This window comes from Gorilla gorilla, chromosome X, assembly GCF_029281585.2.
Source record: "Gorilla gorilla gorilla isolate KB3781 chromosome X, NHGRI_mGorGor1-v2.1_pri, whole genome shotgun sequence".
Taxonomy (NCBI): Eukaryota; Metazoa; Chordata; class Mammalia; order Primates; family Hominidae; genus Gorilla; species Gorilla gorilla.
The window spans coordinates 31765433-31784190 of record NC_073247.2 but is presented as its reverse complement, the minus strand read 5'-3'; positions in this window follow the sequence as shown (position 1 = coordinate 31784190).

Genomic DNA, 18758 nt, shown 5'->3' with positions numbered 1-18758 from the left:
CCCATACACAATAGCCACAAAAAGAATCAAATACTTAGGAATGCAGCTAACAAGGTAGGTGAAAGTTATCTAAAATGAGAATTACAAAACACTGCTCAAATAAATCAGACATGACACAAACAAATAGAAAGACATTCCATGCTCATGGATTGGAAGAATCATTATTGTAAAAGTGGCTGTACTTCCCAATACTTCCCAAAGCAATTTACAGATTCAATGCTATTCCCATCAAACTACCAATGACATTCTTCACAGAAGTAGAAAAAACTGTTTTAAAATTCATATGGAACCAAAGAAGATTGCGGATAGCCAAGGCAATACTAAGCAAAAAGAACAAAGCTGGAGGCATCACATTACCTGACTTCAAACTATACTATGAGGCTATAGTAACCAAACAGCCTTATACTGGTATAAAAACAGACACGTAGACGAATAGAACAGGATAGAGAGCCTAGAAATAATGCCACTTGCCTACAACCATCTGATCTTTGACAAAGTTGACAAAAACAAGCAATGGGAAAAGGACTCCTTATTCAATAAATGGTGATGAGATAACTTACTAGCCATATGCAGAAGACTGAAACTGGAACCCTTTTTTCATCACATACAAAAATAAATTTGAAGTGGGTTAAAGACTTAAATATAAATTTAAAACTATTAAAGCCCTAAAAGATAACCTAGGAAATACCATTCTGGACATAGACCCTGGAAAATATTTCATGATAAAGGCACCAAAAACAAATGCAGGAAAAACAAAAATTGACAAGTAGGACCTTATTAAACTCAAGGGCTTCTGCACAGCAAAAGAAGCTATCAACAGAGTAAATAGACAACCTACAGAACGGGAGAATATATTTGCAAACTATGCATCCAACAAAGGTCTAATATCCAGAATCTATAAGGAACTTAAATGAATCAACAAGCAAAAACCAACCCAATTAAAAAGTGGACCAAAGACATGAACAGACACTTCTCAAAAGAACACATACAAGTGGCCAACACACAGGAAAAAGTTTTCAACACCACTAATCACTAGATGAATGGAAGTAAAAACCATAATGAGACACCATCTCATACCCATGAGAATGGCTATTAGTAAAATGTCAGAAAATAACAGATGCTGGTGAAGTTGCAGAGAAAAAGGAATGTTTATACACTGCTGGTGGGAATGTAAATTAGTTCAGCCTTTGTGGAAAGCAGTTTGGATATTTTTCAAATATTTTAAAACAGAATTAACATGTGACCCAGCAGTCCTATTCCTGGGTATATACCCAAAGAAATATAAATCTTTCCACCATAAAGACATATGCACATGTATGTTCACCACAGCACTATTCATAATAGCAAAGACATGGGCTCAACAGTGGTATACTGAATAAAGATAATGTGGCAATACACACCATGGGATACTATGCAGCCATAAAAATAGTGATATCATGCCCTTTGCAGTAACGTGGGTGGAGCTGGAAGCCATTATTCTAAGTGAACTAACACAGGAACAGAAGACCAAATACCAAATATTCTCACTTATAAGTGGGAGTTAAACACTGAGTACACATGGACGCAAAGAATAGAACAATAGACACCAGAGCTTACTTGAGGGTGGAGGATGAGAGAAGGATGAGGATTAAAAAAGTCCTTATTGGGTACTATGCTTACCACCTGGGTGAGGAAATAATCTGCACACCAAACCCCCATGACACACTGTTTACCTATATAACAAACCTACATTTACCCATGAACCTTAAATAAAAATTAAAATATATATGACAGTAATTGCCAAAATATAGAGAAAATATATAAACTATTTTATGTTTAAGAAATGGAAAACTTCCTAAGCATATTAATGTATAAACTTACCATTTTAGATGGAATTAAATTAATAGATTAGAAGGCATGATATTATTACTCTGATAAAGTTATGATAAGCATCCATTCAGTGTATACTAAAGTAAGTTAAGATGAATATGTAGCATTTTATTAAAGTAGATAATAATGTGGCATATATATGTCAAAAGAAAGCAATTGTTAATAACTGGAAAAAATCAATTTCAATATTTTATTAGTGGTGATTAAACTGCTTTCAAATTCTATTTTTCTGAATCACTCTAGCAAATTCTTATTTTTGATATAGCAGTTTCTGTATCCCCTCTTTTCTTTTGATTCCACGTATTTATTACAGCTGAATCAATTTATAGCTAAAATATAATGAAATATTTATTGGCAGGGTCAAAGTATCCCAAACAACCTCAACTGAATGATCGGCTATTCTCAGCTATAACTTTAGTCAATTGGGCTTATTTCCCAGTACTAAGCATAGTAGATTCTTTATAATAAAATAGGAAAAAAATCCCTTGTAAATTGAAGGTCTTTTTCCTACTCTATTTCCCATTGTGCATTATCATGTATAATAATATCCTAGGACTTTGGGATATATTTCAAAATACATGAATAAAATTACACTTACAGTATAAATTTTGGTTTATTGGTTTTGGTCAATCAAAGCAGCATTTGTATTTAGACACAAATACAAATTTAGAGCTATGTGGGATTTTGGAATTTATGAAAAGTACAAACTCTCATTTTGCAGCTGAAGAAAGTGAAGCCTCGAGAAGGCCTTGAAGATATAAATCTGAAGTGCATTCTAAATGGTTCCTGGCAGGGTCCCCAGTGGCCCCAGTCCCAGTTATCCACAGAATTATCTAGCTCAATAAGTCACTTCCCGATTGGCTGTTCATCCTTCCTTATTTCAGCCTTTCCAGATCCCCAAAATAAATTATCTGCATGCAAGCCCTGTGTCAGACTTTCGTTTTTTGTGGAACCCAACTTAAGACGTATATATTTCAAAATATTGCTAATATAAGGTTTCATCTGTGGTAATAAGCAAAATGGATTTGAAAAGGAAAAAATACCTCATAAATTTTTTGTCTTTTTCACCACATCATGAAAGTAATTTTTTTTTTTTTTTTTGAGACGGAGTTTCACTCTTGTTGCCCAGGCTGGAGTCCAGTGGCACGATCTCGGCTCACCGCAACCTCCGCCTCCCAGGTTCAAGTGATTCTCCTGCCTCAGCCTCCCTAGTAGCTGGGATTACAGGCATGTGCCACCATGCCCGCCTAATTTCATATTTTTAGTAGAGACGGGGTTTCTCCATGTTGGTCAGGCTGGTCTTGAACTCCCGACCTCAGGTGATCCGCCCGCCTCAGCCTCCCAAAGTGCTGGGATTACAGGCATGAGCCACCGCGCCCAGCCTCATGAAAGTAATTTTGGCTTGCATTTTAGAAAAAACAATTCTTCATGTTTTAGAATTTATATTTGTAATATGAATTATGTTACCTGATGTATGAATCTAAGAAATTTGTCTTAATTTAATTCAATCTTATTTCCAATGAAAAGAAACAATGAAGAATATATAACAAATAGAATTTATTCTCCATTCTGCCCTTGCAGTTCCTTAATCTGGGAAATCTTCTCTGAGGCTATGTGCATGTAACACCAAAATATCCCATCAATTTATGTTAAATTGTCATGCCACTGTTTTAGAGCTGTGTTAATTAACCAGCCATGATGGCTAAAACTTTTCTGGCTGTAAGTGCAGAAGATACAACAAAAACTGATTAAAACAATTAGGATGTTTATTCTCTCACATAACCAGAAGTATGGAGGTGACATTTTTCCAAGCCTTGGAGATTTAATGTTTGTGGCATGGTTTTCCTTAGACTCTCTCAGTCTTCCCTTCATGGAGGCAGGATAGTTGTTGCAGTTCTGAATTACCTGACTTCATTTGCATAAGTATGTATGTAGCATATAGCATTTGCAGATGTATATAATGCATATATAGGTGCAATTTACAATATTTCATAGACAGCTTTCCGTATCAGTGTATATATCTATACCTCATTCTTTTTAATGGTGGTACAATATTACATTATATAGATGTTCCTTAATTTATTTACCTTTTCCCATTAAGGGATATTTAGATTCTTTATAACTTATCATAATTAAAACAATGCTGCAATGTGTATTATACACTTATTTGTGCACTTGAGCTGGCATTGAATAGAATAAATTTTTTAAAGTGGAATTTCTGGGTTATGAGTTATACATACTTTACAATGTAATAGAGAATTCTGAGTTACTACCGAAACACTTGTACCAATTCAAACTCCCTAACAACAGTATCTGAGAGTGTCTGGTTCTTCATACACTTGTCATAACTGATTATTATGAACATTTTAATTTTGGCAAATCTAGTAAGTGAAACTTTTTTCTTTCTTCAACTTTTATTTTAAGTTAATGGGTATTTGTGCAGCATGTGCAGTTTTGTTACATAGGTAAACGTGTGCCGTGGTGCTTTGCTGTACAGATCAACCCATCTCCTAGGTATTAAGCCCAGCACCCATTAGCTATTTGTCCTGATGCTCTCTCTCCCCCTAGCCCCCTGACAGGCCCCAGTGTGTGTTGTTTTTCCCATATGACCATGTGTTCTCATCGTTCAGCTCCCACTTATAAGTGAGAACATGTGGTGTTTGGTTTTCTGTTCCTGTGTTAATTTGCAGAGGATAATGGCTTCCAACTCCATCCATGTCCTGCAAAGGACATTATCTCATTCCTTTTCATGACTGCATAGTATTCCATGGTGTATATGTACCACACTTCCTTTATCCAGCCTATCATTGATGGGCATTTGGGTTGATTCCATGTCTTTGCTATTGTGAATAGTGCTGCAATGAACATATGTGTACATGAATCTTTATAGTAGATGATTTTATATTCCTTTGGGTATATACCCAGTAATGGGATTGCTGGATCAAATGGTATTTCTGCTTCTAGAGCTTTGAGGAATCACCACAGTGTCTTCCACAATGGTTGAACTACTTCACATCCCGACTAACAGTGTAAAAGTGTTCCTTTTTCTCTGCAACCTTGCTAGCATCTGTTGTTTGTGGACTTTTTAATAATCGCCCTTCTGACTGGAGTGAGGCGGCATCTCATTGTGGTTTTGATTTGCATTTCTCTAATGATCAGTGATGTTGAGGTTTTTTTCAAATGTATGTTGGCTGCATGAATGTCTTCTTTTGAGAAGTGTCTGTTCATGTCCTTTGCCCACTTTTGAATGTTGTTGTTTGTTTTTTTCTTATAAATTCGTTTAAGTCCCTCATAGAATCTGGATATTAGACCTTTGTCAGATGAATAATTGCAAAAATTTTCTCCCATTCTGTAGGTTGTCTGTTCACCCTGATGATAGTTTCTTTTGCTGTACAGAAGCTCTTTAGTTTAATTAGATCTCATTTGTCAATTTTTGCTTTTGTTGCAATAGCTTTTGGCGTTTTTATCATGAAAACCTTGTCTGTGACTGTATCCAGAATGGTATTGCCTAGATTTTCTTCCAGGATTTTATAGTTTTGGGTTTTACATTTAAGTCTTTAAGGCATCTTGAATTAATTTTTGTATATGGTGTAAGGGATGTGTCCACTTTACATTTTCTGCATATGGCTAGCCAGTTCTCCAGCACCATTTATTAATAGGGAATACTTGCCTATTACTTGGTGTGCCATCTTATTTCTGAGTTCCCTATTCTGTTCCATTGGTCTATGTGTCTGTTCTTGTACCAGTACCATGCTGTTTTGGTTACTGTAACCTTGTAGTATAGTTTGAAGTCAGGTAGCGTGATGCCTCCAGCTTTGTTCTTTTTGCTTAGGATTGTTTTGGCTATTCGGGCTCCTTTTTGGTTCCATATGAATTTTAAAATAGTTTTTTTCTAATTATGTGAAGAATGTCAATGGTAGTTTAATGGGAATTGCATTGGATCTACAAATTACTTTGGGCAATATGGCTATTTTCACGATATTGATTCTTCCTATCCATGAGCATGGAATGTTCTTCCATTTGTTTATGTCCTCTCTGATTTCCTCGAACAGTGATTTGTAGCTGTATTCCTAGGTATTTTATTCTTTCTGTAGCAATTTTGAATGGGAGTTCATTCATGATTTGGCTCTCTGCTTGCCTGTTGTTGGTGTATAGGAATGCTAGCGATTTTCGCACATTGATTTTGTATCCTGAGACTTTGCTGAAGTTACTCATCAGACTAAGAAGCTTTTGGGCTGAAACAATGAGGCTTTCTAGATATCGGATCATGTCATCTGCAAACAAAGATAATTTGACTTCCTCTCTTCCTCTTTGAATACCCTTTATTTCTTTCCATTGCCTGGTTTCCCTGGCCAGAATTTCCAATACTGTGCTGAATATGAGTGGTGAGAGAGGGCATCCTTGTCTTGTGCCTGTTTTCAAGGGGAATGCTTCTAGCTTTTGCCCATTCAATATGATATTGGCTGTGGGTTTATATATATGGCTGTTATTATTTTGAGGTATGTTCCTTCAATACCTAGTTTATTGAGAGATTTTAACATGAAGAGATGTTAAATTTTATCGAAGGGCTTTTCTGTGTCTACTGACATATGTGGTTTTTGTCTTTAATTCTGTTCACGTGATGAATTACATTTATTGTTTTGCATATGTTGAACCACCCTTCCATCCTGGGTATGAACCCAACTTGATCATGGTGGTTAAGCTTTTTGATGTGCTGCTGGATTTTGTTTGCCATTTTATTGAGGATTTTTGCATTCATGTTCATCAGGGATATTGGCCTGAAGTTTTCTTTTTTTGTTGTATCTCTGCACATGGCACATTTCTAAGGCTAACTGCACACTTGGTCACAAAACAATTCTCAACAAATTTAAAACAATTGAAATCATACCAAACCCACTCACGGGCCACAGTGCAATAAAAATATAAATCAATACAAAGAAGATCTCAAAACCTTAAATTACATGGAAATTCTACAAACTGCTTCTGAATTACTTTTTAGAAAACAATGAAATTAAGGCATAAATCAAGAAATTCTCTGAAACTAGTGAAAACAAATGTAGAGCCTGCCAGAATCTCTGGGACACAGCTATAATAGCGTTAAGATGAAGTTTAATCATGAATTGCCATATCAAAAATTTAGAAAGATCTCATAATAAAAACCTAACATCACACTGACAGAAGAAAGCACAAACCAACCCCAAAGCTAGCAGAAGACAAGAAATAACCAAAATTACAGCTGAATTGAAAGAATTTGAAATGTGAAAAATCATACAATAGATCAACAAAATAAAAAGTTTCTTTATTGAAAGAATATATAAGATTGATACACTGCTAGCTAGACTGTTGAAAGAAAAAGAAAGAAAGAAAAGAAAGAAAGAAAGAAAGAAAGAAAGAAAGAAAGACTCAAACAAACACAATCAGAAATAACAAAAGGGACACTACTATTGTCCCCACAGAGATACAGATGGTATCTCAGAGACTATTGTGAACTTCTATGTACACAAACTAGAAAACCTAGAACAAAGGGAAAAATTCTTGGAAACATACAACATCCCAAGATTGAACCTGAAGAAATTGAACCCCTGAACATACCAATAATGAGTTCTGAAATTGAATTGGTGACAAAAAGCCTACCAACCAGAAAAAACCCCAGAACCAGATAGATTCAAAGCATAATTCTACCAGGCAGGTGAAAAAGAGCTAGTACATTTCCTACTGAAAATATTCCAAAAAAATGAGAAAAGGGAAATCCTCACTAACTCATTCTATGAGGCTAGCATGATTCTGATCCCAAAACCTGACAGACACACACACACACACATACACACACACATACACGCACACACAGACACACGCTCACAAAACTTCAGACCAATATCCATGAAGAACATAGATGCAAAAATTCTCAACAAACTACTAGCAAACTGAGGCCAGCAGCACATCAAAAAGCTAATCCACCACAATCAAGTAGGCTTTGTCCCTGGAATGCAAGATTGTTTCGACATATGCAAATAAATAAATGTGATTCATCACATAAACAGAACTAAAAACAGAAAACACATGATTATCTCAATAGATGCAGAAAAGGCGTTTGATAAAATTCAACATTCCTTCATGTTAAAAAAAAACCCTCAACAAACTAGGCATTGATGAAACATACATCAAATCAGTAAGAGCCGTATGTCACAAACCCGCATATTGGATGGGCAGTTTCTTATTCCAGTTCTCAAGGGGAGGATGACTTGAGCCCAGGAATTTGAGACCAGCCTGGGCAGCAACAACAACAACAAAATGTCAGGCAGAAATAGAAATATTGTAACGTGTATATAAAACAAAGAACTTCTCTTAAACAAATAAGAAAACAGGTATGATGGCCATTAAAAAATTGAGCAGAAGACATGAACAGATAATTTGCCAGAGAAAAAAATTGAAAATGGTTAACAAAACCTCACTAGTAATAAAGTCAAACTATAAGCATGGGCAAAGATTTCATGACAATAACTCCAAAAGCAATTGCAACAAAAGCAAAAGTTGTCAAATGGGATCTAATTAAACTAAAGAGCTTCTGTATAGCAAAAGAAATTATCATCAGAGTGAACAGACAACCTACAGAATGGGAGAAAAGTTTTGCAATCTATCCATCTGACAAAGGTCTAATATCCAGAGTCTATGAGGAACTTAAACAAATTTATAAGAAAAAAAAACAAACAGCCCCATTCATAAGTGGTCAAAGGACATGAACAGACACTTCTCAAAAGAAGACATTCATGCAACCAACAAACATATGAAAAAAGCTCAACATCACTGATCGTTAGAGAAATGCAAATCAAAACCACAATGAGATGCCGTCTCACTCCAGTCAGAATGGCGATTACTAAAAAGTCAACAAACAACAGATGGTGGCGAGGTTGCGGAGAAAAAGGAACACTTTTACACTGTTGGTGGGAGTGTAAATTAGTTCAACCATTGTGGAAGACAGTATGGTGATTCATCAGAGATCTAGAGGCAGAAATACCATTTGACCCAGTAATCCCATTACTGAGTATCTACCCAAAGGAATATATATCATTCTACTATAGAGATACATGCATGCATATGTTCATTGCAGCACTGTTCACAATAGCAAAGACGTGGAATCAACCCAAATGCCCCTCAATGATAGGCTGGATAAAGGAAGTGTGGTACATATACACCATGGAATACTATGCAGCCATAAAAAGGAATGAGATCATGTCCTTTGCAGGACATGAATGGAGTTGGAAGCCATTATCCTCAGCAAACTAACACAGCAAGAGAAAACCATGTTCTCACTCATAAGTAGGAGCTGAACGATGAGAACACATGGACACATGGGGAAAACAACACACACTGGGACCTGCTGAGGGGTTAGGGAGAGGGAGAGCATCAGGAAGAATAGCTAATGGAAGCTGGGCTTAATACCTAGGTGATGGGTTGATATATGTGGCAAAGCACCATGGAACAGGTTTACCTATGTAACAAAACTGCACATCCTTCACATGTATTCCTGAACTTAAAATAAAGGTTGAAGAAAAAAGAGAAAAAAAAGATACGTTCCATGTGCACATGAGAAGAATGTGTATTGTATTCTTTTTGGCTGAAGTTTTCGGTATATATGTTAGGCCTATTTGGTCAATTCTCGATTTTAGGTCTCGAATTTATCTTTGTTATGTTTCTGCCTTGATAATCTGTCTAATACTGTCAGTGGGGTGTTGGGGACTCCAGCTATTATTGTGTGGTAATCTAAGTCTCTTTATAGGTCTCTAAGAACTTGTTTTATGAATCTGGGTACTCCATTGTTGGGTGCATATATATTTAGAAAAGTTATGTCTTCTTATTGAATTGAATTCTTTATTATTGTGTAATGCCCTTATTTGTCTTTTTGATCATTGTTGGTTTAAAGTCTGTTTTGAATAAAATTATAATAGCAGTTGCTTCTCTTTTTAGTTTTTGTTTGCTTGGTAGATTTTTCTCTATCCTTTTACTTTGAACCTATGTTTCTTCTTGGATGTGAGATGTATCTGTTGGAGATAGCATATGGTTGGACTTTGCTTCTTTATCCAACTTGCCACTCTGTGCCTGTTAAATGGGGCATTTAGCCTATTTATATTCAAGGTTAATACTGATATTTGCTTGTTTGACTCTTTCATCATTTTAGCTCATTGTTATGTGGACTTTATTGTGTGATTGCTTTATACTTTCAGTGGTCTATGTACTTAAGTGTGTTTTGTGGTAGCCAGTAATGGTCGTATATTTCCATGTTTAGTATTGGACCTTAAGGGATCTCTTGTAAAGCATGTATGGAAGCAATAAATTCCCTCAGCATTTGCTTGTCTGAAAAGGATTTTATTTCTCCTTTGCTTATGAAGGTTAATTTGGGTGAATATGACATTCTTGGTTGGAATTTCTTTTCTTTAAGAATGCAGAATATAGGTCCCCAATCTGTTGTGGCATGTAGCCTGGCAGGGTTCTCTTTGTAGGTGACCAGACCCACCTTTTTAATTGCCTTAAATATGTATATATATATATTTCATTTTGTTGTTGGATAATCTGATGACTATGTGTCTTGGGGATGATTGTCTTGTATAGTATCTCAGAGAGGTTCTTTGAATTTCCTGAATTTGAATGTTGACTTCATTAGAAAGTTAGGGGAAATTTTCCTGAACAATATCCTAAATATGTTTTCCAAGTCGTTTGCTGTCTCTCCTTCTCTTTCAGGGATGTCAATGAGTCATTTGGTCTCTACATAAGCTCATATTTTTCAGAGTTTTAAAAAATTCTTCTTTATTGTTTTAACTTTATTTTCATCTGACTGAGTTGATTCGAGGGACCTGTCTCTGAGCTCTGATATTCATTCGTCAACTTGGTGTATTCTGCAAGTAATACTTATAATTGTATTATAAAATTATTGTAGTGAGTTTTTCCGCTCTGTTAGATCAGTTTGGTTCTTTCTGAAAAATGGCTATTTCATCTTTTAGCTCTTGTATTGTTTTATTGTATTCCTTGTTTTCCTTGGATTGGGTTTCAATTTTCTTCTGAATCTCAACAATCTTTGTTCCTATCCAGATTCTGAATTCTGTGTGTCTTTTCAGCCATTTCCACCTAGTTAAGAACCATTGCTGTGGAGTTAGTGTGATCATTTCAAAGTAAGAACACATTCTGGCTTTTTGAGTTGCCAGAGTTCTTGCATGGGTTGTTTCTCATTTGTTTGAGCTGATATTTCTTTAATTGTTGAAGTTGCTGTCCTTTGGATAGGGTTTTTTTTTTCTTTTAGAATCTTTGGTGCCCTTCAGGGTTTGGCTGTGGGTATAAGTTTGGTTCAATTGACTGTCTTCATTTCTGGATGATATCAGGGGGCCAAAGCTCAGCTTAGCATTCCTAGGCTGTGTGTTCTAACCCTGGGGGGCTGGTTCCAGTACCATGGCTTTGTTTTCCGACACCTTCTCATTAAGCACCCGGTGCACCGGTGAAGCCAAAGTTTTTTTTTTTTTTTTGGTCCACTAGCAACAACATTCCAATAAAGGGTGCCAACAAAAGTGTGTCATCAGGGTGGTGGCTGAGGGATCTGCACTCACATGTGCATGCTAGCTGCAGCCGGGTAGCAGGGATTGCACCTGTTTGTTTGCCAGCAGTATGGGCAGCATGATGGGGTACATGTGCTCCGGCATGGGTGGGGCAGCAGCATCTGTGTGCACGCTCCTGTGGGGTTGGTGTGGTGGTCACGAGTTCCATGGGCATGTGCACTGGCAAAGCAGTGGGGGGAGGTTTTAGGTGAGTGCACACCATCAAAGCAATGGTGTGAACCTGTAGGTGGGTATTCACTGGTGAAGGCCCATCTGCTGAAGCTCTCCGATGGTCGGGCCAGTAAAGGATCTATGGCAGTGGCTTCCCAGAAGACACCCCGTTTGGGCATCTGAGGCTGTGCTGCAAGTGTGCACAGCCTGACAGGGATTCTGGGAGAGGCCGGCAGGCAGGGGGGTGCTCAGTTTAGACTGGCCCCATCCCACAGGCAAGACTGCCCTGTGCTGTCCAGGACTGACAGTCCGCAAGGCCCAAAGCCACCTAGAGAAGCATGGCAAGCCTTGGGTGATTGGCATCCTTGGCCATGCCCCACTACAGTCATTCCCACACCGAACTCTCTGAGCTCCACATAGGCTGAAGTCCTTTACCAGCCGCCTCTCAAGGCAGCTTTCTTCTCAACTCAGATATCCCTGGGGGTAATGGGGTCTCCTGCAGCTAGTATTTCAGAGATCCATGGTGACAGTGGGACATTTCTCATCTATTTAACTCATCCTTTCCCCATGAGCTGCTGGGGGCCAGAAATGAGTCCTGGTGCTTGGCAGCCCCATGGAGGATTCACAGCTTCCTCCCCATTCAGCTCATGTGGCCTTTTCTCTCAGTCCACTCTCAATGCATTCTACCTGAAAATCTGCTTGGAGTGTGCCGGTCTTTTTGTTGGTCTGGGCTCTTGGTGGGAGATGACCTTCCTGGCTCCATCTACTCAGCTATCTTGGCTTTTCTCCTGTTTCTGGCTTTTGAGTCACACTACCACCTTAAGATTAGAAAAGTCTTCTATATTTTCATACTATTTTTATACATTATTTTAAAATTCTCAATATTTTATTCATCTTGAATTCATTTTAAGGTAAGGAATATTTTAATATGTATACCTAACTCCTCAATGCTCAGGCACAGATGAGCATCTACAAGTATCAAGACAAACCAGGAAAACATAACCTCACCAGAAAAACTAAATAAGGTGCCAGGCACAAATACTGGAGAAAGACATCTAACCTTCCAGACAGAGAATGCAAAATAGCTGTTTTGAGAAAATACAAAGAAATTCAAGATAACACAGAAAGAATTCAAAATTTTATCAGATACATTTAACAAAGAGGTTGAAATAACTAAAAATCAAGCAGAAATTCTGGAGCTGAAAAATGCAATTGGCATATGAAGAATGCATCAGAGTCTTTTAATAGCAGAAATAATTAAGCAGAAGAAAGAATTAGTGAGCTTGAATATAGGCTATTTGTAACTACACTAAGGAGACAAAAGAAAAAAGAATATAAAGCAATGAAGCATGCCCACAGGATCTAGAAAATAGCCTCATATGGAAAAATCAGAGTGATTGGCCTGAAAGAGGAAGTAGAGAAAGCAATAGGAGTGATAAGAGAATGGGATAATAACAGATTGCTTCCCAAACCTAGAGAAATATATCAATATCCAAGTACAAGAAGGTTACACATACCAAACAGATTGAACCCAAAGAACTCTACCTTAAGGTATTTAATAATCAAACTCCCAAAGGTCAAGGAAAAAGAAAGATTTCTAAAAGAAGCAACAGAAAAGAAACAAATAAAGTACAATGAAGCTCCAATATGCCTGGCAACAGACTTCTCAGTGGAAACCTTACAGTCCAGAAGAGAGTGGCATTACATATGTGAAGTGCTGAAGGAAAAACCCTTTTAGCATAAAATAGTGACATGGTTTGGCTCTGCGTCTTCACTCAAATCTCATGTTAAATTGTAATCCCAGTGTTGGGGGAGGGACCTGGTGGGAGGTGATTGGATTATGGTGGCAGTTTCCCCCTTGCTGTTATCATGACATTGAGTGAGTTCTCATGACATCTGATGGTTTAAAAGTGTGGCACTTCCCTTCCCTCTCTCCTGCCACCATGTGAAGAAAGTCCTTGCTTCCCCTTCTCTTTTGCCATAATTGTAAGTTTACTGAGGCCTCCCACTGATGCTTCCTGTTAAGCCTGCAGAACTGTGAGTCAATCAAACTTCTTTGCTTCATAAAATACCAAGTGTCAGGTAGTTCTTTATAGCAGTGTGAGAATGGACTAATACAGAAAATTGATACTGAGAGTAGGGCACTGCTATAAAGATACTTGAAAAATGTGTAAGCAGCTTTGGAACTGGGTAATGGGCAGAGGCTGGAACAGTTTGGATGGCTTAGAAGAAGACAGGAGGATGTGGGAATGTTTGGAACTTTATGGCAACCTGTTGAATGGTTTTGACCAAAATGCTGATAGTAATATAGACAATGAAGTCTAGGCTGAGGTGGTCTTAGATGGAAATGAGGAACTTACTGGGAACTGGAGTAAAGGTCACTCTTGCTATGCTTTAGCAAAGAGACTGGTGGCATTTTGCCCCTGCCCTATAGATCTGTGGAACTTTGAACTTAAGAGAGATGATTTAGGGTATCTAGCGTAAAACGTTTCTAAGCAGCAAAGCATTGAAGATGTGACCTGGCTGTTTTCAAAAGCATATGCTCATATATTTGAAAAAAGATTATCTGAGACTGAAACTTATATTTAAAAGGGAAGTAGAGCATAAAATTTTGGAAAATTTGCAGGCTGGCCCTGTGGTAGGAAAGAAAAACCCATTTTCCAGGAAGAAATTCAAGCTTGCTGCAGAAATCAGCGTTAAGTAACAAGCAGCCAAATGTTAATAGCCAAGACAAGGGGGAAAAATGTCTCCAGGGCATTTTAGCAATCTTCATGGCATCCCCTCCCATCACAGACCCAGAGGCCTAGGAGGAAAAATGGTTTTCTGGGCCAGGCCCAGGCTGTGCAGCCTCAGGACACAGCACTCTGCATCCCTGCTCCTCAAGCGCCAGCCTTGGCTAAAAGGGGCCAATGTACAGCTCAGGCCTTGGCTTCAGAGGGGCAGCCCGAAGACTTCATGGCTTTTATGTCATGTTTGGCCTTTGGGCACACAGAAGGCAAGAGCTGAGGTTTGGGAGCCTCCACCTAGATTTCAGAGGGTGTATGAAAATGCCTGAATGTCCAGGCAGAAGTCTGATGCAGGGGCAGAACCCTCATGGAGAACTTCTGCTAAGGCACTGTGGAGGGAATATGTGGGGTTGGAACCCCCACACAGAGTTCCTACTGGGGCACTGCCTCAGGGAGCTGTGAGAAGAAGGACACCATCTTCCAGACCCCAGAATGGTTTTAGCAGTTCCACCAACAGCTTGCACTGTGCTCTGGATATGCTGCAAGCACTTAACACCTCCCTGTGAAAGCAACCAAAGGGGTGGTAGCCTGCAGAGCTACAGGACCAGAGCTGCTCAAGGCCTTGGGAGCCCACCCCTTGCATCAGCGAGCCCTGAATCTGAAACGTGAAGTCAAAGGTGATTATTTTGGAGCTTTATGATTTAATGACTGCCCTGCTGGGCTTCAGACTTGCATGGGATCCAGAGCCTCTTTGTTTTGGCCATTTTTTTTCCCATTTGGAATGGGAGCATTTACCCACTGTCTGTACCTCCATTGTATCTTGGAAATAATTAACTTGTTTTTTATTTCACTGGCTCATAGGCAGAAGGGACTTGCCTTGTCTCAGATGAGACTTTGGACTTGGACTTCTGGTTTAACACTGGAATGAGTTAAGACTGCGGAACTGTGGAACTGTTGGAAAGGCCTGATTGGTTTTGAAATGTGAGAAGGACATAAGATTTGGGAGGGGCCAGGGGTGGAATGATATATTTTGGCTCTGTGTCCCCACCCAAATTTCATATTGAATTGTCATCCTCAGTGTTGGGTTAGGGACCTGGTGGGAGGTGATTGGATCATGGGGGTGATTCCTCCCTTGTTGTTTTCATGATAGTTGGTGAGTTCTCACAAGATATAATGGTTTAAAAGTGTGGCACTACCCCTTCCCTCTCTAATGGGTACATTCTTTCAAAGCAGTGGGTTCTTTTCTGGTCCAGGGTGTATCTAGAAATGTCATCCAGAGCTAGGGCCTTGAAAGAGGTCCTCACAGCTCTGACTCGTGCCCTATCCTGCTGTGGCTGAGCTGTTATCCAAGAAACAAGACTAAGTCCTCTACAGTTTCCCTTCTCCTCTCCTCAAGTGGAAGAAAGGAATCTCCTTTGGACCCATGAGCTGTGCAGATTGGGGTTAGGGGAGGCAATGCCAACACTCCCTTAGCCACCCTTGCTGGTGTCTTAGTAGGTCACGTGCCCCCTATTCCACTGTCTCTTGGCCCAGTTCAGTACTTGGACTCTTCCAGCAGTTTCAGTCCATGTGGCCTAGACTGTCTTTCATGTTTATTTATAGCCCCAGAGCACTGTAGCCCATGGTGGCAAGGCTTGTGGAACTCAAAGTCTAACAAGTGGCACCAGCGATTCCCCTCTGGTTAGGGCTGGTTTAAATGCTCCCTTGGTGTGCAGGCATTAGTTGAGTTTGGTGCAGTTTTCCTTTCTGCTATAACAGGACAGCACTGAGTTCAGCGCTTCACAAGTGCTGTGTTTTCCCTCCTCTAGCACACACAAATACTCTCTCTACCACCCTGCCCCTGCCAGGGGATGGGGTAGGGATGGCATCAGCAATTCAAGACTGTTACTTCTACCTTTTCAGTTTCTCTTTCAGTGATAAGTTGAAAACCAGGTACTGTGAGAGCTCACCTGATTTTTCGTTCTTATGAAGGTACTTTTTTGTGAGTAGATAGTTGTTAAGTGCTTGTTTTTGTAGGGAATGATTGGTGGAGGCTTCTATTCAGTCATTTTGCTGCACCTTCCACCTACCAGTTCCTTTTAAACAATTTAGTTTCACTGTTTTAATATATTTTTTCCAATTTTTTTATTGTTGTAAAATACTCATAAAATGTACCACCTTAGCTATCTTTAAGTGTACAGTTCAGTGATATTAAATGTGTTCATAATGTTGTGCAACCACCACCACCATCCATTTTTCTAATTTGGATATTTCTTTGGATTTCTTATATCAAAGAATTCATATTTTTAAATTTCTATGATACAAAAAAAGTTTTTGTTAATTTTTTCTGTGTCCTTGAAGAATTCCTCCTTTAATATGTATATAATTTATCTTGTATACTACTTTTGAAAAAGTTTTATACTGCTCTTTCCAGCTTATTATTTTTATAATAATGATGCAATAGTACCCAAGATTTTAGTCACTGGAAAATATTATAAATTATCCTGCTTGATCATAATATCTTTCCTGAGCAAAAACTTGAATTATTCTGCTAGGAGGGAGATATGCATTTTTTGGTACAGTCATTTGGCTGTTTGCAAAACAGGGCTGGTGAGCTGAGGCAGCAGGTGGTACATGGATGTAATTCAAATGGTTCCTCACCGAAGTTTTGGATACTCTGTGCTCCAGTTGATTATTCAGTACTATATTTGAGGCAGGTAGGAAATAGAAAAACAAATTTTGTTTCTCTGGATTCTTACGTGAGGACTTTATGCTCCAAGACATTTTGTTTTTGTTTTGTAGTTGTCTGTTTGATGTTACTCATCTCCGTTCAGTAAACTTTATCAAGCAGCTGTATATTTTGCTACAAGATTATCTTTGTCTCTCTTCACCTTAATCACATTTCACCTAGTTAGCACGTTGCTATTTCCTCATCTTTTTCTCTCCCACCTCTGGGCTATTCTAATTGGCTCAAAACAGAATATCGAAAAATAAAAGTAATGTAACCACATGGTAGACTTTCCTTTAGCCCTAACTCCCTTATAATGCTGCTGGGTAGAAACTGACTCCCAGTGGAATGTTCCCACAGTATCCTGCCAACATTCCTTAGTCCTTATTTTCAGGTTCAGGAATTTTGGTATGGCTCTTCAATAGTTTTGCCGCTTATCATCTAATAACTTCACCCTACACTGTGTATCAGTCTTGGAATCCTTTTTTAGTTTGATCCAAATTTTATTTCATATGAAAGATATTTCTCTGAAATCAGTGATAAAGGGATTGTGATGGCTTCCATTGCTTCACTTTTGATGGGATTTTCTTCTTAGCTTTAGTTTCTTTTATTCATTTCTATGCATTTCTGAGAAATTATGCAAATATGCACTCATTTGCTAATAGTGTTTATTTTCTACAAACTTAACCATGATAGATTAATGAAAAGATGAGCAATATTCATTTGATATCTTCAATTTCAAGGAAAATAAGTATTGTTCATATTGAAAAAGAAATCTAGCATTTTTTATTTGATTTTTTGTTTCATAAAATATACTCCTGATCAAATTAACCCTTAAGTCATTACATTACACATAGATTTCTTTTCTTGTTAAAAATGTGGAGAAGTAAAACCTCTAGTTATATTACTACTTTTAATGAAAGCATATTTGAAATACTACGGAGTTGCCACCTACAGGTAAGTGTTTTAAATTAATGATGAACTCTTTCTCCAACAGAAAAATGAGTTACTAGAAAGCTCATGAAAAACAAAAAAAGAAAATGTGTTCAATCTTTTTTTACTAAATTGTTTATAAATGATATTTTTGGAGAGATAAAAATAAACAGGATCTTTTTCCATTTGTTTGTATTGTCTATGAATTATTTCATCACTGTTTTGTAGTTTTCCTTTTTAGAGATTCTTCACCTCCTTGGTTAAATATATTCCTAGGTATTTTATTTGTTTGTAGCTATTGTAAATGGGATTGCATTCTTGATTTGGTTCTTATTTAGATTTTTATTGGCATATGTAAATGCTACTGATTATTGTACACTGATTTTGTATCCTGCAATGTTACTGAATTCACTTATCAAATCTTAAAATTTTTTGGTGGAGTCTTTAGGATTTTCTATATGTAAAGTCAAATCATCAGTGAACACAGATAATTTGACTTCCTCTTTTCCAATTTGGATAATTTTTATTTCTTTCTCTTGTGTGATTTTTCTGGCTAGGACTTCCAGCACTATATTGAATAAGAATAGTGAAAGCAGGCATCCTGTCTTGTTTCAGTTCTTAGAGGGAATGCTTCCAACTTTTTCCCCTTTAGTATGATGTTGACCGTGGGTTTCTTGTATATGGCCTTTATTATTTTGAAGTATTTTTCTTCTATCCTAGGTTTTTGAAAGTTTTTTTATCATGAAGTGATGCTAAATTTTACAAATGCTT